The sequence below is a fragment of the Amblyomma maculatum genome, chromosome 9 (genome assembly GCF_055883805.1).
Source record: "Amblyomma maculatum isolate TAMU_Amacu chromosome 9, ASM5588380v1, whole genome shotgun sequence".
NCBI classification, from domain to species: Eukaryota; Metazoa; Arthropoda; class Arachnida; order Ixodida; family Ixodidae; genus Amblyomma; species Amblyomma maculatum.
The window spans coordinates 54868120-54895623 of record NC_139352.1 but is presented as its reverse complement, the minus strand read 5'-3'; the positions used below and the strand labels follow the sequence as shown (position 1 = coordinate 54895623).

The 27504-nt window shown below is 46.3% G+C and overlaps 1 long non-coding RNA gene across 1 annotated transcript in view; it reads right to left on the bottom strand.

Annotated features, from left to right (window-relative positions):
• Positions 1-69: 69 nt before the first annotated feature.
• Positions 70-27504, bottom strand: part of LOC146179079 (uncharacterized) — a 125546-nt gene continuing 98111 nt past the window's right edge. The window contains exon 4 of the long non-coding RNA XR_014700911.1: positions 70-246. This is a non-coding gene — a long non-coding RNA (uncharacterized LOC146179079). The remainder of the gene's footprint in view (positions 247-27504) is intronic.

Sequence of the window (27504 nt, the reverse complement as noted above, 5' to 3'; positions counted from 1 at the left end):
AAGAAATGCAGGCCGAGAGAGAAAGAGAGAGAAACAAACTTTTATTGTCCAACAAAAAAAGTTCCGCGCCACAAACTTCTGGGCCATGGGTCGACGATGCCAGGGGCGAGCTCCACCTAATATGTGGGCCGGGATGTTTTGTTCCTTGGCGGCCTCCGCGCTCAGTGAGCCGAGTTTCTACTGAGACTCGAGGTCCGAGCTCCGAAGCAGGGCTCTCCAGGCTTCTTTGCTATCCAGGTGCAGTGTCTTTATCGGAGAAAAAGAGCATTCTCAGATAATGCTGTCGAGCGAACCGTTCATGCCGCAGTAATAACATTGATACGATCTTGTTACTGCGAGCATTGCGTTTACAAGAACTGCATTTGGATATGTACAGGTGTGGAATCGCCCCCAGGCTATCATCTGTTTATATCCAACGACGGGACCGGCAGTGAAGCTACAGCGCAGAGTCGAAAATGAAAAAGTAGCACAATAGAAAGCTCCCAACACACGCCGACGCCACAGTTACCATATTATTATCTAGGGTTCCCCTAAGGCTCACAATTAGATTCTTAACCCGTGTTTTTTTTTTTTTTTCGCTGGAGGTATTATCCCTTCTTGTCAGTCGATAGGCCTCTGGCCAAGACATCTGGCCATTAATTCAACTGTTCTAAAATCAGGACTTGCGGCGACAACAGCCGCACTCTAGCGCAAGCGTGGACTTCATGCACATCCTCAGCTAGAGCCGCTGTCACTCGTAATAATTGGATTTTAATAACCATGCGCCACTATTCGTGCGCGCACTCCCAGACACCCCTAAAGTGAGTGACGGTAGCTGCTCCGGCTTCAAAGGAGATGATCTCTGCTCGCCTGGTAAGCACAGCCGGAATTCCGCTACCAGAAGCGAGAGAAAGGGGTAGCCGTTTGGTTCACAGCTTTCGCCGCGTCATGCCAGAGAAAGGATCGAAGTCAGAATAAAGAAACAAGACAGGCTTTATGTACAACGAGAGACGATGCAGAGAAGTGCACACTAACATTAGAATGCCCAGATACGAGTTTCACAGAAAGCAATCCAAAGCACGCAACTAGAGAGGCTTCGCAACACAGAGGCTGTAAACGCCAGATCGTTCACCAGGCACTGTCTGGATCAACGTCTGGAGAGTCATGATGTGGTTTTCCTGTAGACGAGAGCCACGCCTTTGCAGATTATTGGGTTTGCCGAACAGAGGGTTGACTACGGGAGCCGAGCAGTAGCACTTGACACTGCGACGCTCTCTTTAGCACTGACTGCTGGGTGAATCGATGCGACCTCGATAAATAGAGCGCGCCGCGTGTCTTTTACAACGCGCCAAAGCCGGCGCGCACATACAAGCAATTTTTGGCTCTTTAAGTGACTCTTCTCTTCCAGCCCAGTTTGCACACCGTCACTGGTCAGCTTCCGCCGAATCTTCTGAGGGATCCGGTTGCTACCCCGCGCAAGTCTACGAGCTCTCATCGCACAGAAAATGAGACGTTTTTATAAGGTTCTCGAACGCCCTAGAGACGTTGGGCCGGCTTCTTTCTCACCGCGTTGAATTAATAACAAGGTGCGGCATTATTTCACAGCCGCGTTTTCTTCGGCAGCATGCCAGATGGTAGTCATCTTTTGGAATGCGCTCTCTGTTAGACACGAAACACAACTATGGTGAGCTGGGACATACAGTGCATGAATGACGACAGTGGTTGACTACTTTTACTACGAGCTGTATTATCGTATTTGTAAAATGGCACTATGTTTTTACATTGGTACTTACGATAGCCGCTGAAAAATATTAATGCATATCAAAGCTTCCGGGCAGCTCTTAAGCTCCACTTCTACCTGGAAGAATTGCAAGTCTGGAACGATTGCAAACTCTAGTTAAGTATTGTGGAGACGAAGGTGACGCTCTAGGCTTCAGTGTTAGCGCAGTTAGGTCGGGTCTGATGATTTTCAATGGCTCAACTGATCAGGGTCTTAAAATACAAGGCCATGAAATACCCAGAGTAGCAGAACATAAATATCTCGGGGTATGGGTAAACGAAGGATTGGCACGCATTGGAATGAATGAGCAATCACTTAAGGCCAAAGGGCGAAGGAGTGCCGGGATAATGAAGCATAGGGAATTCTGGGGATACAATAGGTATGAGGTTTTGAGAGGTATTTGGAAAGGAATTATGGTGCCTGGGCTTACTTTTGGAAATGCTGTTTTGTGCCTAAAATCAGAGGTACAGTCGACATTAGAAATCAATCAGAAAGCCGTCGGACCATTAGCACTGGGGGCCCACGGCAAAACCACAAATCAGGTGGTACAGGGAGATATGGGTTGGGTATCTTTCGAAGTACGGAAAGCTCGGAGTAAAATATTATATGAGGAACGCCTGAGAAAATCGGACAGTAACAGATGGGCAGCTAAAGTATTTAAATACTTATACCTAAAACGCGTTGACTCACAATGGAGGAAAAGAACTAGGAAACTAACCAGTAAGTATGCTGGTCACAAGGACGAAGAAATAAGGAGCGTTAAGCAACAGGTGAAAAATACAGAAGGTAAAAATTGGATAAATTCGATGGAAAAAAGAACAGAGTGTGGAATTATACCGAAAGTGGAAAAGGCAGATAAGGAAAGACGCTTTCTTTGGGAACTCAAGAGGCAGCGCCCTACTTTTTGAAACTAGGTCAGGGTGTCTTAGAACACACAGCTTCAAAAATAAATTTAACAATGAAGATGACGCATGTGCTGTATGTGGTAACTCCAGTGAAAGAATTGACCATATTGTCACAGAAGCCAGTGAAACTGGCTCAGCAGGTTTACTTAGGATTAAGTAAAAGCACCGGCAAGATCAGGCACGGAACCGACTGGCGGGCGAGCGCCAAGAGCGAAGAAGACGAGCGCGTGCCAGTCTCCCGAGCTTGCCACATGGCGGCGCCAGTACGATGATATTGCGGCATTGCCCCTCCCGGTGGAAAAGGCATCGTCCCGATGCCGAGTGGCGAGGTTGAGGATAACCGTAGTCGGCGAGGATGCGCGTTCACATCAAGTAGTTAAAGGAAGCAAAGAAAATAAAACACATGTAGCTTGACCTAGCGGGAGTAGAAGGGCTTCATCCTGGCGACATGTACGACTTCCGATTGTGCTTGCCGTCGGGATGAGCGAACAGTTCCTTGCGGGGTCACTTCGTAGGTGACGTCGCTGAGTTTGCGTTGTACTTCGTACGGGCCGAAGTAGCGGCGCAGAAGCTTCTCGGAGCGACCCCGCTGACGAACAGGTGTCCACACCCAAACCTGATCGCCAGGGTTGTAAATTACCTCCCTGTGACGAAGGTTATAGCGTCGAGCATCTTTACCTTGCTGTGTCCGGACTCTCAGTCTAGCCAGCTGGCGAGCGGCCTCGGCATGCTGGACGAATTGGTCGGCACCGGCAATCGATGGTTGGGCAACATCTGGCAGTAGCATTGCATCCAGCATGGTAACAGCTTCGCGACCATACACCAAACGAAACGGTGTAAAGCGGGTCGTTTCCTGGACGGCGGTGTTATAAGCAAATGTTGCATACGGTAGTATTTGGTCCCAGTTCTTATGATCTTCGTTGACGTACATAGAAAGCATATCGGCGATGGTCTTATTGAGTCGCTCAGTAAGGCCATTCGTCTGAGGGTGGTAAGCTGTTGTTCTGCGATGACAAGTGCCACTGAGCCGCATCACTTCCTGGGTTAGAGCTGAAGTAAATGCCGTGCCTCTGTCAGTTAAAACGATCGCAGGGGCACCGTGACGAAGGACCAGATTAAAGATGAAAAAGTTCGCAATATCAGTAGACGTGCCGCTGGGAAGAGCTTTCGTCTCACAATAGCGGGTTAAATAATCTGTGGAGACTATAATGTACCTGTTGCCCAATGATGACGTAGGAAATGGCCCGAGCAAGTCCATACCGACTTGGTGAAAAGGTACTCGCGGAGGAACAATAGGCTGCAGCATGCCGGCCGGCTTGACAGGTGGTATCTTCCGACGTTGGCAATCACGGCACGTCCTAACATAGCGCTGAACCATAGCGGCAAGCTTGGGCCAGTAGTACTTTTGTCGTACTCGTGCCAAGGTGCGCGAAAAACCGAGATGTCCGGCAGAAAGCTCGTCGTGGCATGCCTGCAAAACGTCGGTACGGAGCGGCGTTGGGACAACCAGCAGATACTGAATGTCTGTGGAAGCGTAGTTTTTCTTGTAGAGGACGCCGTCACGCAAGCAGAATGACGACAGGCCACGCGTGAAAAGGCGAGGCGGCGATGAGGCGGTTCCTTCGAGGTAATCGATGAGGGGCCGCAGTTCGGTGTCGTCTCGCTGCTGTTGAGCGAGATCTGGCGTCGAGAGAGCGCCGAGAAAGACGGAGTCATCTGTTTCACTTGAAGAGCACGGGATAGGGTTTCGGGATAGGCAGTCAGCGTCACTGTGTTTCTTGCCGGACTTGTACACAATAGTGACGTCGAACTCCTGTAAGCGGAGACTCCAGCGGGCTAACTTGCCTGAAGGATCTTTAAGGTTCGCTAACCAACAGAGTGAGTGGTGATCGCTGACCACTCTAAACGGCCGACCATACAAATACGGCCGAAATTTTGTTACCGCCCACACAACTGCAAGGCACTCCTTTTCGGTAGTAGAATAATTCGCTTCGGAACGAGACAGGGTGCGGCTGGCGTAAGCAATCACCCGCTCAACGCCTTCTTGCCACTGAACGAGAACTGCACCGAGGCCAACGTTACTGGCGTCGGTATGCAATTCTGTGTTGGCCTCCTCGTCGAAGTGGCCAAGTACGGGCGTTGTTTGAAGGCGCTTGCGAAGCTCCTCGAAGGCCCTTTGCTGCTCGTCGGCCCAGATGAAAGGCTGGTCGTCCTTTGTTAGACGAGTCAATGGTTCGGCTATTCGGGAGACGTCGTGCACAAATCTCCTGTAATATGCACAGAGGCCCAAAAACCGACGCACGGAACTTTTATCAGTGGGGGTCGGGAAAGCAGCTACGGCAGCCGTCTTCTCTGGATCAGGGCTAATTCCCTCAGCACTCACGACGTGACCCAGGAACTTGAGCTGTTGGAATGCAAAGTGGCATTTTTCTGGTTTTAGTGAGAGTCCGGCCCCGCGGATGGCATTTAGCACGGCCGTCAATCGTTTGAGGTGCTCTTCGTAAGTCGCAGAGAAAATGACAACGTCGTCAAGGTAGACGAGGCACGTCTGCCATTTCAGGCCGGCTAGGACAGTGTCCATCATTCTTTGAAAGGTTGCGGGAGCGGAACACAAACCGAATGGAAGCACCTTAAATTCGTACAGTCCATCAGGAGTAATGAATGCGGTTTTCTCTCGATCACGTTCATCGACTTCGATCTGCCAGTACCCGCTGCGTAGATCGAGCGATGAAAAGTATCGGGCGTGGCGAAGTCGGTCGAACGAGTCATCGATTCGAGGCAATGGGTAGACGTCCTTTTTCGTAATTTTGTTAAGCCTCCTATAGTCAACGCAGAATCTGAGTGCTCCGTCCTTTTAGCGACCAGCACAACTGGTGAGGCCCATGGACTTGTGGACGGCTGGATGATATCATCGCGGAGCATTTCATCAACTTGCGCCCGAATAGCCTCTCGTTCTTTCGGCGATACTCGGTAGGGGTGTTGGCGGATAGGGCGTTCGGTGGGATCAACTATAATTCGATGTTTCGTTACTGACGTCTGCTTCACTTTGGAAGTGACGGCAAAGCAGTCACGGTAAGTGTCCAGAATTGCTTGAAGGCGGCGTTTCTGGGTAAGCGACAAAGCTGGGTTCACGTCAGTTTGAACAGTATGTCCAGTGCTCTCGGGAGGGTTCTCGTTGGCCACCGAAAGGGCGCAATGGGCGGATGGCGCACTGACTTCGTCAAAATAAGCGATAGCTGTACCTTGCGGTAAATGGCGGTATTCGGCACTAAAGTTCGTTAAAAGCAGTTCAGTTCGTTTATTTCTCAAGGCAAAGATTCCCCGAGCGACGCAGACTTGTAGGCTCAACAATAAATTCACGTTCGTTTCCACGAGGCCTTGCAAGGCGGGAGGGTTGTCGCACTGCACTGTAACAAACAAGCTGGTGCGTGGAGGTAGGGTGACATGGTCGTCGCACACTCGCAAAAATGGCCTGTCTGTGTAGTCGTCGTTGTGCTGTCTGTACTCGTCGGAAATTGCGCGGTGAGTGGAAAACGTCACCATGAAGTCACGGAGGTCGATGATTGCTTTGTTTTCTCTAAGAAAATCAAGGCCGAGAATCAGGTCCTTGGAGCACTCTGCTAGCACAACAAAGCAGCACGAGAAAGTTACGTGGTGAATCTCGACGCGAGCGGTGCACACTCCGAGCGGCGTTACCACGTGCCCTCCGGCTGTCTTTATCGGGGCTCCGTGCCAAGGAGTCAGGACTTTTCGCAGAATGGTTGCAAGGCCATGACTCATAACGCAAAAATCAGCGCCGGTATCTACAAGGGCAGTCGTGTTGTGGTTATCAACGACGATCGGTATTTCGGCGGAATGTAACTCACCGTCGACAAAGTGCGGCGTGTCAGGGATCGTCGGGCTGACGGGTCGTTCGTTGCGTCGAATTACGGCGTCGAAGGTAAGCTTCTGTGATCGTCGGGAGGTCGTCGGACTCGTTGGTCGTGCGGTGCGTCGATTGGGGGCGTCGGAGGAAAACTTCGGCCATCGTCGAAAAGTGGTCGGACTGTTGGTCGGAGCGAAGGGTCGGAGGTCGGTCTGTGTGATCGAATCGGTGAGCGGAGGATGTTGGCCGTAGTGTCCATCGACGGCGGCCCTACCCCCAAGGGTCGCCGTCTTCAGTTTTCCCGGTGCGGACTTGGGGACTGCCTGAGGAAAGAACGGCGGCTGGTGGAAAACTGTCTCGGCGGCGGTGACCTGGACTGGCGTCGCTGGAGGGACGCAGGTGGGACGTGGTCGCTGAGGTATTGGTCGATATCCCGAGGTCGTTCGCCATAGCGCGGCCGAGGGGCATCCGGGGAAAATCCGCGCAAGCCCATCCGACGGTACGGGCAGTGGCGCAGAACGTGACCGGCTTCGCCGCAGTGGAAGCACAAAGGCAGATTGTTCGGCGTGCGCCACGCGTGTGCTTTGCGAACGGGTGGTCGAGGTTCAGGCACACCAGTCGAAACTGGATATTGCGGTGGAGGACGTGCGGGAGGAGCAGGGTTGCTGGGTGCCAATTGTTCAGGCGCAGGGGTACGCAACACGTCGCTGTAAGTCATGATCTGTGGCGCAGGCGGCTGGGGTGATGGTATTGATGGCACTGATGGCACTGCTTGGCGGAGCTCTTCGCGCACAATATCCGAGATGCCCCCAACACATGGATGTTGTTCGAGGGAGGACAGCTTTCGCAGCTCTTCGCGCACGATGCTTCGGATAAGCTCGCGAAGGGCTTCCCTGTCGTTTCCGGCCATTGGCAAGCGGAAGTCTACAGCAGCAATGTTCGCAGAGCGATCGAAATGTACAAATCGCTGATTCAAGGCACGCTCAATGCTTGTTGCTTCTTTCGTAAAATCAGCAACAGTACGTGGAGGATCACGTACAAGGCCAACGAACAGCTGCTCCTTGACGCCTTGCATAAGGTAGTGCACCTTCTTTACCTCCGACATGGACGGGTCCGCCCGGTTGAAAAGCCGAGCCATTTCTTCCACAAACATAGCGACGCTTTCATTAGGCCGCTGTGCTCGGGACTGTAGAGCGAGTTCGGCCATCTCTTTTCTTGCATCGTTGCCAAATGTTGCAAGCAGCTACCGCCGGAAATCCTGCCACGTGGAAATGGTAGCCTCATGGTTTTCGAACCACATCTTGGCGGCGTCTTCTAGTGCGAAATAAACATTCTGCAATTTTCGCTCTTCGTCCCACGCATTAAACACAGCGACCCGGTCGTAGCTGGTCAGCCAGTCCTCAACGTCTTCGAACTTGTCGCCATGAAACGGCGTGGGCATACGTGGAGTATGGCAGATCAGCTGCTGGGCACTCACGGGAAACTGAGTGGTGGTCTGAATTGCCGCTGTAGTCATCGTGGTTCGCGGTGGGGAAACAAGAGGACCACACTCGGGTGCTAAGCCTCTCAAGCGACGGCTCGCCTTGTGCACAGGTGTCGTGTCCACGGTGTGTAGATGGGCGTAGGGGGCAGCCAGAGGCCCTTCGTACATGGGATCTACCCCGCACCTCCACCAAAAATGTCACAGAAGCCAGTGAAACTGGTTCAGCAGGTTTACTTAGGATTAAGTAAAATCACCGGCAAGATCAGGCACGGAACCGACTGGCGGGCGAGCACCGAGAGCGAAGAAGACGAGCGCGTGCCAGTCTCCCGAGCTTGCCACATGGCGGCGCCAGTACGATGATATTGCGGCAATATTATACTCGAATGTAATAGTATTCATCCGGAAGTCAATGTAGGCGCAGTCACTCTTCCTGGAGCTCTGGGGTTTAGAGATACCAGTGGCCGGGTGAATAAACCGGCGGTGGAAGTTAGCAAGAAACTACTGGAAGATTGGTGGCTTGAAAGCAGAAAAGTGACTTTATTCAGTTCAGTTTATTACCTTAAGGACCCCCGTGGGGGTATTACATAAGGGGTGGATTATACAAAAAAAAAATAAGTACAATGGTTGCCATGTGGGTTCAACATACAATATGATCTGTAAGTGCTTTGGAAAAGTTGGATGGGCAGCTAATAGCGGCGATGCTGTGGGAAAGGCCGTTCCAATCTAATGCTGCTCGGGGGAAGAAGGAGTTTATGTTAGTAATGTAGGAACAAAAATTTAATAAATAGAATGATGGTATAGTTAACCAATCTAAAACAATAATTTAGATATAGGGAGAAAAATTAGCATGATAGCTACGGCTACCACACCGTTTCAAAGGGGACGCTCCTATATTCTATCCATCCATCCATACCGGTAGGACGCGATAGTTTTAATGATTCCCATGTGTGGCGAAGCGAAGAGAGCCTCGATCGCAGACATGCAATCTCCTACCAAGTAAAGAAATCATGAATTGATTCCTCCGTTATTTCCCGCATTATCGTTCGGATACAGTCTGAAATGTCCACAAACCGCACGAACAACCCAAATGAGATTTAAATCCCAGCTTACAGCAAACCGTACCAACGTTCCTCTCTCTGGGCTACATATACTGTGGCTTACTTCCGCTCCAAGGGTCTTAGTTACATCGTTTCTCACCTCAAATGAGCTACCGGAAGCGCCAGCTTGTAACAATACTCTCATGTCACGTGTCTCATGACGTCACAATAACAGACGACAAATCACTCAGTTCCAGGCATGCATGCTCGTGAATTGTTGTTGCCAACACCGACGCCCGCAATGCGAACTCCGATGCCAGGTTTGGCCGGTGGGAGCATTAACTTCAACGGTTGCACGCGGATACTTGAAATTAATCAAGATATTTATTGACGTTCAGCGCCACGCAAAACAAGGCAGAAGCCGGGAAAATAAATGTTCTCACACATTTTGTGGCCGTGGAGCCAAAATGCGGGACCACAGCAGCATGCTCTCCACATTGTTGTTGTTGTTGATTGGTTCACAGGAAGGGAAAGGCGCAGTATCTGTCACACTTGTAGCTGTGGACAACTGAACCGCGCCGTAAGGGAAGGGAGAAAGGTGGGAGAGAAAGTGGAAAGAGAGAAAGTGTAGCCGTAGTGGAGGGCTACGGAGTAATTTCGATCACCTGGGGATCTTTAACGTGCGCTGACATCGCACAGCACACGGACGCCTCTTCGTTTCGCCTCCATCGAAACGCAGCCGCCAAGGTCGGGATCGAACCCGGGTACTCCGGCACAGTAGTCGGGCGTCTTACCACTGCACCACCCCGGCGGGGCAAAGACTAAAAATAACTCTTGAGCCTATAATACTAACTAGACGTACCTAATTGTCGGCGTCTGTGCAAGCATGTGAGAATCCATTAATTGATTTACCCGTCCCAACAGACGTAGGAGATCTTGCTTATGCGACTAGATGGTTGTCTTCTTGCCCATCCGAGTTTGTGACCGCACACATATAAAAAGACGTCTCTGCTAGATTTCCGTTTGCTGCGAATGCAGATGTCACGTATAGGTTCAGGTTTATGACGTGCAGACTGCTTTGGCTTGGTCCGTGTTTGCCAAACCATCGCACAATACGGGAATCCAATTACTATCAGCCACGCCGATAGATAAAATCTAATTGCGCCCTCAACCATCAGGTTTATGCAGAATACCCAGTTATAAGCGGCGTCAGTGATGTTCCTTGCTCCCTTTGTGTGATCAGAAAAACAAAAGAAAACTTTTCTGTGTATATATTGGAAGCTGTTCGCAAATACTTCCGATAGTCGGCTCAGAAGTTGTTTACCAGAAATCCGCTCATACTGAATGGCGACCGAGAAATATTTCACCACTTAATATGTTCTTCTCCAGCATACAAACTTCTCAATGGTCCTAAAGCGAACGGAATCGCTTTTACATGCTGGAAATAAATGAACCTAAATTTGTTAGGTACTCGCAAGTGAAGCCCTAATGCGCGGCTGCCTCACAGCGCTTTGTTGAGTCTTTAAAAAGTACGGGACCGGCTCAATTTCGTCTTCGCCACTGTTGTCGTGTTTCACTACTGATATGTTTTACAAGAATATTTGTAAGCAGCCTTTTCGAAAGTGTTCAATATGGAATTTTAAGCAGGTTCAGAAGAGGCCATCAAATATATATACACTTCTTTCTTCCAGAGCGCTCTCTCAGGGTTGTATGAAAACATGCTTAACGATCGCCCTACGTAATTTCAGTTATTTGTTAAATAAAATGCACCTCGGACACGTATGGAGACCTATGTCATACCTGCATTAGCTGATTGTTGCTCAGGATCTATTTTATTTTACTTATCGTAAGAACTGGTTAATTGCGTTGATGAACAACGTATTAGGTATTAGCTGCAGACCTCAAGGGCATCGGCAAAGTTTTAGAGCCCCTTTATAAAACTTTGAATTAATTGTTTATTATACGTTAAATACTACGTGGTTCTACTTTTTTTTTTCACATTGCAAGCGAAAGCGACGGATTATAAACTAAACGAAAAGGCCGGTTGAACTTCGCCTTAGAGCAGTCGCGATAGCTTCTTTTAACTCATTTCATTCCGCATATTTGTAATTTTTCTTGTGTATATTTCATGTTTTATTATTGTAAAATGTGTCCAAATTACAATACACGTCAGCGATTTATACGCACTATAATATACGTACAATAGGTACCCCTCTTGTACCTACATTGATTGAGCCCTCTCGCTTCGCTGGGCGTTCTCGTTTATGGGGATTCATGCATGAGGTATATTTTCCAGCCAGACATGGCAGTGATTGAATTACAGTAATGAAATTACTGTAATTTATTTATATATTTCCGGTAATTTGTAACGTAATGAATTGCTTTTTCGGGTAAGCAATTTAGTAATGTAATGAATTATTTTGGTAGTAATTTCGCAGCAAAAGTAATTCCTTTCGACATTGCGTTTACTAAAGAGCGCCACTACTCCTTCAATACACAACAAAACATGCCGCGAAAGCAGGAACGACGTGCGGCAAGCCGAATCCAGCGTAACGGATCAGCAAAAGGAGACAGAATTGAGCAAAACAGTGGGTCTGAGACCTCGTGTGTAGTAGGGTCACTTAGTGCGGCTATCCCATGGCAACCATTCTCCAAGCAGCAGGATACAAGACGTCAAGAGAATGCCGAAAGGAGAGATTGTGTAAGAAGACTGGCTGAAAACTAGTTGGGAGCGCGACGCAGTGGCTCTCCTTGTTGCGTCGGCTAGGGGCATAGTGCAGCCTGGTTACACACGTCACCGGGACGAGGGGGGATTGGGGTTTACGGAGATAGGCGGAAGAGTTCATGGCGTGAGCCGCCGTGGCTTGAGCATTACTGAACAGTGAACACAAGGTGCCGACGTCGATTCTTGGGAGTGCGGAAGCAATAAATAACCTGGCTTCTTCGGGCCCTTCAAATAGTGGAGACAGCTTCGGGCCAGCAAGATCCTGGGTTCGCCGATTATTTCACGATCGTTTGACAATCTCAAGTAGCACTAAGTGGGCTATGACGGGGGGGGCCGCGTTGGTCCCGTGGGGGCAGCCCGTATTGGCCCCATGCGAGATTTGCAACACGTACCCAGAGGGGTTCCGCGGGGGCTGCCCAATTTTGCCGCGATCGGTCCCAATCTGTATCCGTGTGGGCAGCCCAAATTAGGGCTGCCCGCTTTCAGTCCAGATAGCCGAATGTGGGCAGCATACAAGAATGAGTACTGGGTCTTAGGTTTGTGCACTCAGTACCGCCCTAATGATCAAGATTTTATTTTTAAGTCGATTAATCCCTCCAATGCCTGAATTGTATACCTTCGTGCGCTTTGCGGAGGACAGTCCGCTTCACGCTGGCCCACGTGCTGCCCTCATGGGTTGAATCTGGCATTTTCGGGGCTGCCCAAGATTATTGATTATCAAATGTGAAACATTGAGCACAATTTCTTTACCTTGTAATCGACACTCAGTAACATGAGAAATTTATTCTCAACCCTACAATAATGTGGGCTGGCCCACATCACCCCCGAAATGTTGGTCTGAATATTTATTTCGGTAGTGTATGTAGAATAATAATGGAGGATGAAAAATTTGGAGGTAGTTTAGTACATACTCGTAAAGCGGAACAGTTACTGCTGCATATTTTGTGCCAATACTGCATAATTACCGTAGTGTTTAGAGTAAAAATAGATAGTCTTTATTCATGGCATGGATATGCTCAGAACAGTTGTGTGAAACCTCCAGAAGAGGCAATTAGCGTCCGGTATAACATGGATTACGTATATAAAATCGTGACTTAAATATACGATGAAGGCGTTTCAGCGGTGAGCCCGCCTACGGCCAAATTGAGGCCCACTGCGGCCTTTAATCGGCAGCCCCAATTGGGCTGATCTTATTTTTACTCCATGAAATACGAACATATGTTGCTTTTTCCCGCAAGTACCCCAAGAAATACACGTATAGGCAGTGTGGGGACATTCCCACTTTTCAACTCGGCCGCAAACCATGCGGGACCTATTCGGCTTTTTAGTGGGCCTCCCCATTCGGGCTAGCCCGTCTTCTATTTTCTTTATGCTCACATTTGCATCGGATCTCTGCTAAAGTGCCCCGCAAGGGACCGATGCGGGCAGAAGCGGGAAGCAGCCCTATTTCCTGCCCCGCTACAGGCCATGAGGAAATTATCTAGGCTTTTGGTGGGCAGCCCCATTTTGGGCAACCCAGAAATAATCTGCATGAAGCCCAAATTTCTATCTGACCTTCCCTCGAATACCCATCGAGGGTCCCATGTAGGAAATGTGCTGATTGTTGTCTTTTAAGTTTTGCCGAAGGTCTTGTTTGGTCTTCAAGTTTTATCCCATTTTACCTGATTGTAAGATCACATGTGCCATCTGTCTATAAAAGCCCTTGTTTTATCAATAAACTTTTCAGTTGCCAGTACCGCCCTGCGTTATCTCCACCCTATTTCCTGTGCCTGCTGCGGTATTATTTTCTTTATGTCTATCCAACTGGCCTATACGTTCCCTGGCAGGTTCTGTATGTAGGTGTCTGTAATTTATGGTATATATTGTGCCCACCCTTGCTTTGTCTCAAGCATCTCCGCGCAGTCAAAAAAAAAAGTAAAAACCGATTAGAGGCAATCTAATAAATAATAAATAGATAATAAATAGATAAACAACGATACAAGGAAATAATAAAGAAAAAGAAGAGTGAAAACAAAAATAAAAGTAACAATACAAAAAAAGTGTGTAATGTGCTCTGCAATGCTACTCAGCCTTTAGAAGCTGAGTGCGCAAGGATGGATCCAGAGATTTCAACTACGGCGTCAGGCCTACCTAGTTTCACTGTGGGGAGTTATCTCACACTCTATGATATGCGAAACATATAAACATCACTTTCGACTACTCTGTCCAAGGATGCGGAATCGAATCCTGGCCTCGGCGGAAACTTTTAGCAGGAGGCGAAAAGAAAGCCGCTCGTGTGCTGTGGGATGTCATTGTACGTTAATGAACCCCAGGTGGTCTAAATATCCGGACTCCTCCGCTACGGCGTCACTCATAGCCTGAATCGCTTTGTGACGTAAAACCCCTACAAAACAAACAATCAACTGCTATACAATGGCTGAATGTAGATACATTACTAATATAAACAAAGCGTTTGCGCTTCACTTCGTGATAAACAATTTTACAGCTACACTTTCACTACAAATATACTAGAACACATGACAAAAGCAGGCTTCTGGTATTTCAGTTTGTAATTCGAATGACAGAAGGAGAAAAAAGAGGGCTCTGGAACGGATAAATGCCAGCACAATATAAGAAGTAACGGCGGACAAGGCCACTGCATGCCACAGTAGAAGGCAAAAGATGACACAAGCATTACCAGTGAAAGCCATCATTGAAATAAATATTATCACTATAATATTTCCATCGTTTTTTTCTCATCATGATCATAACCTCGTTATGTATTAAAGACGGCTCTGCACATTAGACTGTTCGTATTATAAAAGTAAATGCAAATACTCTTTTCATATGGTACTATTTTTAGTGTTTCATTTCTCAGTAACCTTTCACAAATCTTAGTGAGAGGTGAATGCACTATAGAAATATATATTTTTCAAATTCATACACTCAAACGTTTACTAATAATATGGAACAGTTACTTTTACAAACCCTTTTATCATTTCTAGTATCCCTACTTTCTGGCCTAAACTCATACGATTATTTTTCTGTACCTTATTTCTTCCACATGCCTCAGAAACAAATCAGGTCAAAATTTACATTCAAAAGCAAATTCAATTGTCAATTCTTGCCCTGCTCACCGTTTATAATGCATGGCCCTTTCTCCCTCACAAGCAATATTTTCCTGCCAACGCATCTGCTCGCAACCGTGGAATGGAATTACTTCGTGTCCACGCAGACAATAATTGAGGTACAGAAATAGCAACATGATCGGGATCGTCGTAAGGCTTTTGCTGCATGCCTGTTTTTACCTCCACTCACAAAACAAGCTAGCAGACCCAGCGACAGTACACGTCTTGACAGAAAAAGGGATGCAGGTGTTAAGGCACATGATACGTGCTAATACATTGAAAGGATTGCCCGGTCAAAGGGTTCATGATACTAACCGCAGAGTACTGTAAGCCTTGAAAATAGCGCCTAAAGAAGGTACCGCATAAGTAAATGTGTGCAGCTTCTTTATAAAACCGACAGCTGTATTATATTTACGACAGTTGGGCATGTTTTTCTGCGCAGAGCCGAGCACCCGTTACTTCCCAGCCGATTTAGCGTTCATATAGCAAATAAAATGGACCAATATTGCGCATGCTCGCATACACATATTTTGTGTCCTTGTGTTGAGTGCGGGCATATTACTCTGATCTTTTTTCTTATTCTTCAAAACAATTCTTTTCCGCTTCCTCCCCTTCCATGCTTTGAGACTGTGACGTACCTTCTTTCATCCACAAGCGAAACCAGCTAAAGCCACATCGTATACGCGGTAGAGATTCCAAATATGCTTGGATATTGCACGTCCACATAAATATTGTGTTGTGAAGAATCAATGAAATGCTAGACCAGCTGTATTTATTAAACCAAGAGCTGAACGCTTCCATCTTTTTGTTGTAATATTGCTTTGTGAATCTTATTCTACCTGGCATTGGACGCTCTACTGGGCGCAGCTCGTACAGGAAACATGTGACGCAGCACATGGCCTGTTTTACAACGCACGCTGGTAAACACTGTCGCGGTCAAATATTTGCTCCTCATGTGGCGCTGTGGGCAGCATTTTATTTGCAATGCAATTTCATATGAGCAGAATAGCTGAAGAGGCTCATACAAAATAAAAATGAACACTGTGACCAGCACCATCTACAGAGATGATGGCTCTTCAAGTTCTTTTCTTGGTAGCGTTTCAATTTAATTTTAAAAACCTATTTCGGGATGTAGTCTAACGACTAAGAAAATGGCGTCCTGTTCCCGTGTCTACAAAACAATGGAACGTAGCATAAAGTGTTGACAGTAATCAAAGGAATGACTGCGAATACTTGCAACACAATGACGTCACCACTGCGTTATTATAACGGCTACCTTGCAGCCCGAAGAGCTTACCTCTGGAAAGTGCAGGAGACTCTCACGATACATACCGGCGAAGCTCTATATCTACTAAAATATTGAAGGCTCTTCTACAATGATTACAAGCCGTTCGCTATCTTATACCGCAAATACCGAGTAGATGTTACACAAATGATAGCACGCTTTACCAGAACAAAGGGAATGTTTGTTGAACGCCACTGGAAAAGACGCACGAAACAAGACCATCAATAGAACCCGAACAACATGTTAACTAGCTTACTTCGCCTGAAGACTCACTAGACGAGCAACGCCAAATGGCAGCGGGTTTTGGTTACCTGCAAAATATATACCATGTAAGCTATTGGCTCCGCGTAAATTCTATTATTATATGTTGTATGGCGTGGTATTGACGTTGTCGTTATTACAACGAATAAAATAAATTGCTGTACCCCACGTTTTTACTTTGAAGCGCACAAAACCACAAAGTATTGCTATTGGCTACCAGATAAAGTACGAATAGTGACTGCAGGACACTTCGTGATCAGAGAACAAAAGTCGGCAGTGAAGCACAATGTACGCATCACAGTGCCACCGCGTGAGCAGTAGCAGTAGGCCTGGTTTGAATGTTGTGGGTAAATGCCAGTAGTTTCTGCAAATAATTCCGCAATTTACAATAAATGAGGAGATCAATACAAAAAAGCAAAAAAGGATGGTACGAACAACGTCTCAACCTCGACAGACATAAGTTTCTGCAAAACGCTGATAGCTATCAAACTAAATTTGCCATAAAATCTGTAATCATATTTTATTTAACATACTCCGGTTTGTAGTGCACATTGCGTGTCTGAACCCACGGGCGAGGGAAACGTAATATCAAATTTAGCTAAGCGCATGTAGCTGGTAAGGTCGAGAGGATGTCGCCTTGGACGTTGCAGCCGCCCTAATCCGTAGTTGAGAAGTACGTAATGGAAAAAGAAAGTGCGGGATTTCAGATCAGAATCGAGATTCAACCATTTGCTGTGCAGATGTCAGGATGATGTCATACCATTTTTCTTCCCGGTTTGCATACATCTGCTAGACAATCATCATCCGGATTATACCAATTGCAATATAGAGACCTCACCAAAAAACCCTAGACCTGTTCCAGCCAATTTTTAACCTCATTTAGCCATGTAATTTTATGCTGCCCCTTGCTAGCTTTCATTCCCCCGGAATCGAAACTGTTACCCTATAGCGACCGCGTCCTAGTATGACGTCGTAGATAAAAATGTAATTGATTAGCAAGTATAATTAAAAACAACCGCAAGCTGAAGTCCGAACCCACGACATTAGCCATTTTCGTTTGGTACTCTATCCACTGAGCCACGGGATCCGGAGTTCATTTTTCCACTTCCTATGGTACAATTGTGCGTGTAAGCAATGCCCTTAAGAATGCTCGCCAGCTCCAGCCATCCATAGCGCCAGATGTGAAAATTGTTCTACATCTGCCTCTAAAAGGGGAACAAAGAGCTATAATACTCAGTTAAAGAACAAGAACGCATGAAGCCGAAACCGAAATATCGAAGGAGCGGGGTTCGTTTCCGAGTTATACAGCTGACGACAACCCCGCATATTTAGAAAAGGCGCCACTTATGCAAGTTATACACATAGAATGCCGAAAAAGTTCTCGGCAAAACTGTGTGCCGTTTATAAACAGGTGAGGCACGCAGGAAATGCGGTACTAGTCTGGAACTAACCTTTGCGGACACTCTTTATTCTTAGGTTTCCCTAAAACAACTTTCATCGTGTGTAAACAAGCAGCCTATACCAAAAGTGGCTGGAATGCTATATATTAAAGATATACATTTATCCACTTTGAAGCTCCTAGGTATTTACAATGGTTTTGGGGATAAAACTTCGCTTAAAAAAGGAATTCTACCAAGCAGTGTCAACTAGAACGAAACCATTAACAAACGACTACCAATATAAAAATTCTTCCCGCAATGCTCGCTAGAGAAGTGATATGGACTTGCCTCGAGGAAATATGTTACGTAATAACTGTCCCCCTATCTGAGCGCAGCCTCAAGTTTTTGTCTTTTAAATCCAGCAAAAACAACGGGTATAGAGGAAGCACCGAAGGCTCAAATGGAAATCGATTCGTATTCATCCCTGAAACTTAAGAAGCCGCGACTTTCAGTCAGCACTTATACATCTTAGCTACGGCGACTTGATTCACTTTATTCTTCCAAAATATGTCACATTATTATCTTATTGTGTGCTCTCGTTTACCGTGAACATATTCGACATTATAAATGAGATTTAAAAAGAAAAACAGAAAAGATTAAGCAACAACAAGCATTTTACATGCGCAGACTACTTCGGTTTTTGATCAGGAGGAAAGCTTCCATCTGGAGGAGATGGCACATGGACCTTTTCGCCTTAACGCAACATCAGACATGATGCATTTTTCAAAAGTGCTGGAATACTCTTGCGACTTTCTGTCGAATCGCTTATTTCAAGAACCGCTCGATGCCTTCCATTGAAGGAAGTTTACCCCAGGGAATATTGTGTACCTCTGACGTGAATTTCAAGTATTATGTTCTTTATAGCAAAGAAAGAACTCTATAGGAAATATATTACAAACGTTATATAACCATTCATTCTACATGGACGACTGCACTCTGTTCGCGTCCTATACGGTGCAAGGATAACATAATAAACTTGCGACATCGCAGTTAAAAAATAGTTTGAAGTTTTTTACTTGAAAAATACAGCAGTGATTGTTTCTGGCCGCTTCGGAAGGGCAGGACAATTTTTCATTATTTTTTTTTACCTTCAAGCATATTAGCACAGCGAGGGGTGGTTGCATGGGATAAATAAAATATCAAGATTCTAATAGAAACAAACAGCACTTGCGTGAAGAACAAAAATTTACATCTTTCAAATAATGACACGAAAATACATCAAGAAAAGGTGGCCGGGCAAAACAGAGGAAAACGTTTTATCGAATCTCTCAATGCGATGCGGGATATGGAAGATGGCAGATGCTTCCATTCTCTTGCAGTTCTAGGCAAGAAAGAACAAAAAAAAAAGCATATTTGATGAGAGTTTGAGGTATGAACGTTTTGTGTGTAATCGACGCGTGCTGGCAAGTAAGTAGGTTCACGAAGATGCTCACGTTTTAATAGGCCGTCAGGGAAATCATTTTTCTGAAGAATTCAGAAACGGGATAGTTTCCTTTGAAACTTTAGGTTTGGAAGTCCTAGTTGTGACTTCAGTAGCCACGCACTGGACGTACGGGCATAAGTATAAAGAATGAAACGCGCTGACTGATGTTAAACTGCTTCAATACCGTCAATTAGGACACAAAGAGACTTCACTCTAATCCCTAGCTTCCTCGAATCTCCCTAGGTGCAAATCCCGAGCTGTCAGCTTTTGACATATCTTCTGGAGAAAAAGATCAAACCGCTGTCTCAAAGACCATCTTTCAAAACTCTTTATGCGTCCTAAAAGTGCTGTAATAGAACCATTTCTCGTGCAATGTCATTTCTTTTAGATGTTTTTAGCTCCGTAGTGCGCTCGAGTGTTTATTACAAATGGGAAATGTGCACCTCTATGAGACCGTCATATAAAAATGAATGAACAGGACATACTTCCTTTCTTAGAATGTAATATTGCGTACACAGACCATTTTGTGTAAACATATGTTATGTAGAAGCGAGCGAATCTCCTCTGGAAGGCGAGTAATGCTTTAAGGCGTGCTGATTAGTTTTCAAGGCCTTGAATGTGCTGAAGCCATGCTCGCCTTGATGGCATGTTCTCAGTTTGTCCAGGCTCCCAGCTTCAAGCGAGGGCGCAAGTGTGGTGGCATTTGGCACCTGCTGCTCCAACCACCTGTATGAAACGTATTCGTGATATTTTGAGGTTTCGAATTTAAATGCGCGGGGGGGTTCCAATGTTGTGATGTTTCACTCCCCCCAACTACCTTTTGGTTTCCGACGTTGAATACCAATTCGACAAGATCAGTTGTTGGGCAGTTAGTGACGATAAGTTGTGAGGCAGCGCTGTGTTTGTCGTTACATGTTTTCTCTCTTCTCCCGTTTATCACGCTGTAGATATGAGATACTAATTGTCACGCGCTAAGGTCCTTCAAGGTTGATGTCCTGGATTTTTCGAAGATGCCAAGCTTGCAATGCTCGACAGTGACGACACCTACGTTGATGCGGCTAGACATTTTTTCTGATGAAGGAGTATTGATGTACTCACGTTGAAACAATTGTCACATGTAGAATAGGGTTGAAGGGGATAGGAGGACGATAACCAACGGAAGCCTCTTCATCGCTCTTTCAGCGCAGCATTCTGTGAATATGCAGTTGCCCCATTAATTTACTATCCATATATTATATAGTTTCACAATATTCTAAAAGAGGCTGGTAAGGTTGCAAATATTCTCGTGATTTTTACGACCAAACATCATGATTCTGTGCAGCCCATATGCAAATTAAGTGAAAAACAGATTAGACACGTCGATGTTATGAGCTGTTTCACAGCAAAACATTCTGAAAATGCAGTTCACTTAGTAAGACGCGTTTTGTCTAAGTCATAAAAATTGCAAGATAAAGATATGTCCGGTTTGTTTTGTCCTAAGTCACGATGGGACGATAAATGAAAGAATGAAAAACTTGATCGATCTCAAAGGATTGCAGGCGTTCTGAGAGTGGAGGCCTAAGTCTAAGCTAGCAGACCCAGCAACAGTACACGTCGTGACAGAAAAAGGGATGTAGGTGTTAATGCAGATGATACGTGCTAATACATTGAAAGGATTGCCCCGTCGAAGGGTTTATAATACCAACCGCGGAGTACTGTAAGCCTTAAAAATAGCGCCTAACGAAGGTGCCGCATAGGTAAATGTGTGCAGCTCCTTGATAAAAAGCCCCAGCTGTATTTGTTTACGACCGCTAGGCACGTTTTTCTGCTGAGCCAAGCACTCGTTAGTTCCCAGCCGATTTGGCGATCATATAGCAAATAAAATAGACACGTTGCGCATGCTCGCATGCACATATTTTGAGTCCGTGTGTTGAGTAAGGGCATATTACTCTGCTCTTTTTTTTTCTTCTTCAAAACAATTCTTTTCCGATTCCTCACCTTCCATGCTTTGCGACTGTGACGTACCTTCCTTCATCCACAATCTCAAGCCAGCTAAAACCAGATCGTATACGCGGTAGAGACTCCAAATACGCTTGGATACTGCACGTTCAAATGGAAATTGTGTTGTGACAAACCAATGAAATGCTAGGCCAGCTGTGTTTATTAAATCAAGAGCTGACCGCTTCCATCTTTTTTTGTATCATTGCTTTGTGGACCTTATTCTACCAGGCATTGGACCCTGTATTGGGCGCAGTTCGTACAGGAAACATGTGACGCAGCACATGGCCTGTTTTATAACGGACTCTGATAACCGCTGTAACGGTCAAATATTTGCTACTCACCTGGCGCTGTGGACAGCATTTCATTTTCAATGCAATTTAATAAGAGCAGCGTCGCTGAAGAGGCTCGTACAAGAAAAACCTGAAAACTGTGACCAACACCATTTATCGAGATGATGGCTCTTTGAGTTCTTTTCTTGATAGCGTTTGAATTTAATTTTCAAAACCTATTCCGGGATGTATTCGAACGACTAAAAAATGGCGTCCCGCTTCCGTGTCTACAATACAATGAAACATAGCACAAAATGTTGACCGTAATCAAAGGAATGACTACGAATACTCGCAACACATTGAGGTGACCACTGAGTTTTTATATCGGCTACCTTGCAGCCCGAAGAGCTTGCCTCTGGAAGTGCACGAGACTCTCACGATGCATACCGGTGAAGCTTTATAACTACTAAAATATTGAAGGTTCGAGCTGTGATTACAAGCCGTTCGCTATCTTATACCGCATATACCGAGTAGAGGTTGCACAAATGATATCACGCTATACCAGAACAAAGGGAATGTTTGTTGAAAGCCATTGGAAAAGGCGCACTAAACAGGACCATCAATAGAAGCAGAACAACATGTTAACTAGCTTACTTCTCCTGAATAATCAATAGATGAGCAACGCCAAATGGCAGCGGGTTTTGGTTACCTATTGGCTCCGCGCAAATTCTGTCATTGTATGACTTATGGCGTGCCATTGACGTTGTCGCTATTTTAACGAATAAAATAAATTACTGTACCCCACGTTTTTACATTGAAGTGCACAAAACCGCAGAGTATTGCGATTGGCTTCCAGATAAAGTACAAATAGTGGCTGCAGGACACTGCGTGATCAGAGAACATAAGTCGGCAGAGAAGCACAATGCACCCATCACATTGCCACCACGTGAGCAGTAGCAGTAGGCCTGTTTTGAAGGTTGTGGTTAAATACCAGTGATTTCCGGAAATAATTCCGCAATTTACAATAAATAGGGAGAACAATACACAAAAGCGAAAAAGACTGGTATGAACAAAGTCACAACCTCGACAGACACCATTTTCTGCAAAACGCTGATAGCTATCAAACTAAATTTGGCATAAAATCTGTAATCATATTTTATTTAACATACTCCGGTTTGTAGTGCACATTGCGTGTCTGAACCCACGGGCGAGGGAAACGTAATGTCAAATTTAGCTAAGCGCATGTAGCTGGTAAGGTCGAGATGATGTCGCCTTTGACGTTGCAGCCGCCCTAATCCGTAGTTGAGAAGTACGTATTGGAAAAAGAAAGTGCGGGATTTCAGATCAGAATTGAGATTCAACCATTTGCTGTGCAGATGTCAGGATGATGTCATACCATTTTTCTTCCCGTTTAGCATCCATCTGCTAAACATCATGATCATCCGGATTATACCACTTGCAGGGTGAAGAACTCTCCGAAAACCTAGACCTTTTCTAGCTGCACGCACTTCACATCAGCCAGTTTTTAACCTCATTCTCCCTTGTATATATATTATGCCCCATGCTAGCTTTCATTCCCTCGGAATCAAAACTGTTGCCCTATAGTGACCGTGTCCTAGTATGACATCGTAGATAAAAATGTAATTGATTAGCAAGTATAATTAAAAACAACCACATGCTCTAGTCCGAACCCACAACATTAGCCATTCTCGTTTAGTACTCTGTCCACTAAGCCATGGGATACGGAGTTCAATTTGCTTTCTCTCAAGCGCCTCTGCGCTGTCAAAAAATAAATAAAAACCTACTAAAGACAATCTAATAAATAATAAATATATATAAATAGATAAACAAACGATAAACGGAAATAATAAAAAAGAAGAGTGAAAACAAAAATAAAAGTAACAATACAAATAAAGTGTGTAATGTGCTCTGCAATGCTACTCAGCCTTTAGAAGCTGAGTGCGCAAGAACGTATACAGAGATTTAAACTACGGTGTCAGGCCTACCTCATTTCACTGTGGGGAGTTATATCAAAGTCTATGATATGCAAAATATATAATCATCACTTTCGACTACTCTGTCCAAGGATGCGGAATCGAATCCTAGCCTCGGCGGCAGCTTTTCCCAGCCGGCGGAAAGTAAGGCGCCCGTGTGCTGTGGGATGTCAGTGCACGTTAAAGAACCCTAGGTAGTCTAAATATCCGGACTCCTCAACTATGCTGTCTCTTATAGCCTGAATCGCTTTGTGACGTAAATACCCTACAAAACAAACAATCAACAGGTGGGCTTAGCAGCAGCACATCGAGCACAATGCTCAAGAATCCGTTTTGCTTTAGTGTGCCGGTGCTAACCGTATTGCTGGCCACACGACCATCCTGCCTTGGCCAAGGTTCCTCCCGATTACTTTTACATCAAGCGAGTGACGTTTGCTTTGAGACCACAGCACGTGTCGACGTTTGTTTGGTTAAGGACCCCAACGTGCCTATCATCGCCGTTTCTGCGACTGCGCCATCCCAGGGGACGTCACATCACGGGGACATCGATGCCAAGAAGACTCTCATCGCCGCCTGCACCCAGTGGGCTCGGCAGCAGCACATCGAGCACAATGCTCAATAATCCGTTTTGCTTTATTGCGCAGCTGCTAACAGTATTGCTGGCCACACGACCATCCTGCCTTCGCCAAAGTTCCTCCCGATTACTTTTACATCAAGCGAGTGACGTTTGCTTTGAGACCACAGCACGTGTCGACGTTTGTTTGATTAAGGACCCCAACGTGCCTATCATCGCCGTTTCTGCGACTGCGCCATCCCAGGGGACGTCACATCACGGGGACATCGATGCCAAGAAGACTCTCATCGCCGCCTGCACCCAGTGGGCTCGGCAGCAGCACATCGAGCACAATGCTCAATAATCCGTTTTGCTTTATTGCGCAGCTGCTAACAGTATTGCTGGCCACACGACCATCCTGCCTTGGCCAAGGTTCCTCCCGATTACTTTTACATCAAGCGAGTGACGTTTGCTTTGAGACCACAGCACGTGTCGACGTTTGCTTGATTAAGGACCCCAACGTGCCTATCATCGCCGTTTCTGCGACTGCGCCATCCCAGGGGACGTCACATCACGGGGACATCGATGCCAAGAAGACTCTCATCGCCGCCTGCACCCAGTGGGCTCGGCAGCAGCACATCGAGCACAGTGCTCAATAATCCGTTTTGCTTTATTGCGCAGCTGCTAACAGTATTGCTGGCCACACGACCATCCTGCCTTGGTCAAGGTTACTCCCGATTACTTTTACATCAAGCGAGGGACGTTTGCTTTGAGACCACAGCACGTGTCGATGTTTGCTTGATTAAGGACCCCAACGTGCCTATCATCGCCGTTTCTGCGACTGCGCCATCCCAGGGGACATCACATCACGGGGACATCGACGCCAAGAAGACTCTCATCGCCGCCTGCACCCAGTGGGCTCGGCAGCAGCACATCGAGCACAATGCTCAATAATCCGTTTTGCTTTATTGCGCAGCTGCTAACAGTATTGCTGGCCACACGACCATCCTGCCTTCGCCAAGGTTCCTCCCGATTACTTTTACATCAAGCGAGTGACGTTTGCTTTGAGACCACAGCACGTGTCGATGTTTGCTTGATTAAGGACCCCAACGTGCCTATCGTAGCCGTTTCTGCGACTGCGCCACCCCAGGGGACGTCACATCACGGGGACATCGATGCCAAGAAGACTCTCATCGCCGCCTGCACCCAGTGGGCTCGGCAGCAGCACATCGAGCACAATGCTCAATAATCCGTTTTGCTTTATTGCGCAGCTGCTAACAGTATTGCTGGCCACACGACCATTCTGCCTTGGCCAAGGTTCCTCCCGATTACTTTTACATCAAGCGAGTGACGTTTGCTTTGAGACCACAGCACGTGTCGATGTTTGCTTGATTAAGGACCCCAACGTGCCTATCATCGCCGTTTCTGCGACTGCGCCATCCCAGGGGACATCACATCACGGGGACATCGACGCCAAGAAGACTCTCATCGCCGCCTGCACCCAGTGGGCTCGGCAGCAGCACATCGAGCACAATGCTCAATAATCCGTTTTGCTTTATTGCGCAGCTGCTAACAGTATTGCTGGCCACACGACCATCCTGCCTTGGCCAAGGTTCCTCCCGATTACTTTTACATCAAGCGAGTGACGTTTGCTTTGAGACCACAGCACGTGTCGACGTTTGTTTGATTAAGGACCCCAACGTGCCTATCATCGCCGTTTCTGCGACTGCGCCATCCCAGGGGACATCACATCACGGGGACATCGACGCCAAGAAGACTCTCATCGCCGCCTGCACCCAGTGGGCTCGGCAGCAGCACATCGAGCACAATGCTCAATAATCCGTTTTGCTTTATTGCGCAGCTGCTAACAGTATTGCTGGCCACACGACCATTCTGCCTTGGCCAAGGTTCCTCCCGATTACTTTTACATCAAGCGAGTGACGTTTGCTTTGAGACCACAGCACGTGTCGATGTTTGCTTGATTAAGGACCCCAACGTGCCTATCATCGCCGTTTCTGCGACTGCGCCATCACAGGGGACGTCACATCACGGGGACATCGACGCCTATATAAGAAGACTTTCATCGCCGCCTGCACCCAGTGGGCTCGGCAGCAGCACATCAGCACAATGCTCAATAATCCGTTTTGCTCCATTGCGCAGGTTGGTAACTCCTTATCTGCCTGTTGTTATCGTAGCGACAACCGCTTTCTGTTGCTGCTGCTCTTCCCACTGTGTATAAGGAATGCTTTATCGTTCGTTTATTCTTTCCAAGAGGATCTAGTAAAATGTGGTCAAATAGAATCAAATCCAGGCCCAGATATGACAGAAAAGGAAATGCTTCAGCAGCTACTCTTGGGCCAAAACACCCTGACGTCGTCTGTCAATGACATTTTGGCCAAAACAGGGTTCTTTCAAAGAATACAGATCAAATTAAAAGTCTTGAAAATGAGGTAGCAAGTATCAATACTTAAAAACGGAAGTAGGGGACCTGAAGTCAACTGTAAATAAACTAGAAGCCACCGTTTCATACCTGTTAACCAAACTGACGACTTGGAAAACAGGAGCCGTAGGAACAACCTGTTGATTTACGGATTAAAAGAAGAAAATGAAGAAACAGAAGCGGAGCTTACAGGCAGAATAACAGAGGAAATGTTTGACGAGAAGTTGGGACTTGCAATAAGCAGCATTGAAAGGTGCCACCGAATACGTATGAAATCAAAAAAGAACCAACCTGTCATCATTAAACTGAGCAACTACCGAGAGAAGGCTTCAATAATGAAGGCATGCCCGAAGTTGAAAGGCACAGATTTTTCAGTTAGTGAAAACTTTTCAAAACAAATCCGTGAGGTCAGAAAAAAGTTATGGAAAAGCGCATTCAGGAAAAGAGCAACGGTGCAAAAGTTAAGCTGGTTTTTGACAAGTTAGGCATCGATGGAGACATGTTCGGATGGGATAATGTAAGAAACGCTCGGTATAAAATCCCGAGGAATAAAAAATGCCACTAGAAAGGGAACAACCCGGATTTCAAAATTCTTAACGTAAATTGTCGCAGCATCGTCAATAAAGTTGCAGAACTCTAAGGTTTACTGTTCTCGCATGATGCGGACGTTGCCATGGTTACGGAGGTATGGTTGAGCAGTGAAGTATTTGACAGTGAATTTGTACCTAAGAACTATAAGTTTTTTTTGTGGTGACCGTGACAGAAGAGTCGCTGGAGTGGCAATTTTATTTAAATCATCACTGCAACCTTTTAGAATGCCTGATGCTCCAGGCATTGAAGCCGTATTTTGCAAAACATACATCAACAAGGTCCGCTTTGTTCTTGGTGTTTTCTATATGCCTCCCAGTTCTTCTGTTACGGTCTTGGAAAACTTAAGAGCATATTTACAATATCATGTCAAAACAGACGATAGACTAAT